This window comes from Mauremys mutica, chromosome 4, assembly GCF_020497125.1.
Source record: "Mauremys mutica isolate MM-2020 ecotype Southern chromosome 4, ASM2049712v1, whole genome shotgun sequence".
NCBI classification, from domain to species: domain Eukaryota; kingdom Metazoa; phylum Chordata; order Testudines; family Geoemydidae; genus Mauremys; species Mauremys mutica.
In genome coordinates this window covers 116,598,032-116,600,369 of record NC_059075.1, presented here as the reverse complement: position 1 = coordinate 116,600,369, position 2,338 = coordinate 116,598,032, and the positions used below count along the sequence as shown (strand labels likewise).

At 48.8% G+C, this 2,338-nt stretch overlaps 1 long non-coding RNA gene across 1 annotated transcript; it reads left to right on the top strand.

Annotated features, from left to right (window-relative positions):
• The first annotated feature begins 532 nt into the window (after positions 1 to 532).
• Positions 533 to 1,474, top strand: LOC123368742. Its single transcript, XR_006578877.1, has 3 exons — positions 533 to 598; positions 930 to 1,077; positions 1,257 to 1,474. It is a non-coding gene; the product is annotated as an uncharacterized LOC123368742 (long non-coding RNA).
• Positions 1,475 to 2,338: the final 864 nt, after the last annotated feature.

Genomic DNA, 2,338 nt, shown 5'->3' with positions numbered 1-2,338 from the left:
AGGGTTTCATCAAACTTCCTCTGCAAGGATTTCCAATCTAAGGCTCGTTTGGGCAAGGGACAAATGGAAGACAGATTTCAAAACACACGATGGACATTTTAACGGTCTGATATGCTATTTGAGCTAACTAACGGTCCCCTGACCTTGAAACACTTAATCAGTGATGTATTTGGGGACAGTGTCATCTATTGGGGTGACATACGTCTCTTTTTGGAGAACCCAGAGCAGCACGCGCAGCACATCCGAACCTGGAGAGGTTTCGGCTGCATGGTCTCAACGCAGAATTGGAAAAGCGGAACCTCCAGCCAACTCTCCACAGAGTTTTGGGGGTACATCCTCTCCCCAGAAGATGTTATGATTGATGCAAATAAGGTGGAAGCCATTGATAAATGGGGCAAAGTTGGAAGTCCTCAAGAAGTGCAGCGTTTCCTAGACTTCACTCATCCTGTGAAATCGAGACATGCTGGCTCTCAGTGAAGCTTAGACGGAAAACCACGCACCCCACACAGAGGTTGGAACCACCCACTCCCAGGTTGTCCTGAGGAGCCATGATTTCTCCAGGAGCTGGGTAAAGGGCACCGGGATCAGCCTCTCAAAGGTAGGGGAGGGTCGTGTGAGGAGAGGGTCTAAGAGAGGAGGAGCGTGGGCTAGGCTCTGTATTTGGGCTTGGCAGGGATCGAGAGAAGGGAGAGGGCTGTTAGAGGGCAATGCGAGGTGGGAGGGGGGTCGGAGATGGGGGCAAGACCTGAAAAGTTCAGCTGCTTTAGATCAACTGTGCCAGAGAATCACTGGTTGAAGTGACTGAAAGCTCTGAGCTGGGGCTGGCCAAAATCCTCCTCCTCCGATGGGAACATCCCAAAAGTCTGTAGAAGCTCAGCCTCTGAGGTGAACGTTGTGGCCCTAACCTCTCTCTGCTCTGTACCTCACAGGATTCCAGCCGGCTGTTCCAATCCAGGAGGAAAACTGTGCCACCGAAGTCTCCCAGCACCTGGGCAGTGAAGTACCACTTAACCCCGCTGTGATGCACAGACCTTGCCCTGGCTGGCTGCACAGGGCTGAATTTCACCCTGTCAGAGTGTAAGGAAATAATTGTCTGAAAGCCTTTTTCTTTTTGGATGTCTGTCTAGTGGGAAAGAACCATGGGGATTTTTAGCCTGTTTTGCTCCTATGCCTGGTGCTTCAATGATGCAGAGACGTGCTGATGCATTGGTTGATTTCCCCACCTTTTAATCTACTCTCTTCTTCTCTTTTAACAGGTATTCTAAGGCCCCCCCCCCGTGCATCATATGGGCATTCTTGAGTGTGCAGATTGCATCAGACCTGCACCTGAATAATTAATACTGACTGAAATATGCAGACACTAAAGTTCTGCAGCCAAATTCTCAGAAACCTTCCTCTTCAATGTAAGATCAGGATTTTGGTTTCAATTTATTTTTATTTTTAAAAAAAGTGCTAAGCAGATGCTCCACTGTAAGAAGAGGAAAGAGAATCAAAAACTGAAAGATTGTTACTAAAACCAATGAACAACTGCAGAGAGTGGAGACCCGGCAAAGCAAACAAATGAATACTGTGAGTAAATAACCTGAAAGCAAATGGGGAAGAAAACCTCATCTGGGTAATTGTGGCTCTTGGGACAAAAATTGGGTTCCTGGTACGTAGCCTGGCTGAGATCATCCCTTTTCCCTGGGATTCAAATGTCATTCTCTGTGTGGTGTCCTTATTTTATTCCTATGAAAAAGATCCCCAAAGGAGATGTAAGGATCCGGAACTCTAATGTCTGCCAGAAGCTTCAGCCACCTTCACAGGTAGAAGTCACTGGCTTTCCTACAATGCCACTAGTGCTCTTCCTGCTCTCCAGGTCTGCTCCCTTCAGCAGGACAGAGACACCCCTTAACTCCCCGAGTCCTGATTTCCTGCCATTCAAGGGGCTGAGGGTTTGCATTGCCCCCACCCCCACCATCAGAGACTTTTCCTATGGGAATCTCCCCAGAGCAGGGGAGAAATCTGTTCTTCCGTTAGAACCAGTCTGCTCAGTAAATCCACCCACACTGACCTCATCTCAGATGCTTTGTTTATCTGAGATTAGTGGTATCTTTGGAAAACCCTTAGCGTGTCGAGGTGTGAGGTGGAGCAGGGAATACAGGAGCACCAGCAGATTCCCCTGAAGGACACCACCCTGTCTTTCTCTGATCAGGCTAGGGCTCACCGTCCATTGCGGAGGTGAAGACCAGATGAGAGCTGCTGGATTGACCTTGATGTGCCATGTCCTTGTGTGGATGCAGGACCTACATCTCAGGGATGGCCAGCAGCAGATGTAACACATGTGTCCAGGAATGGG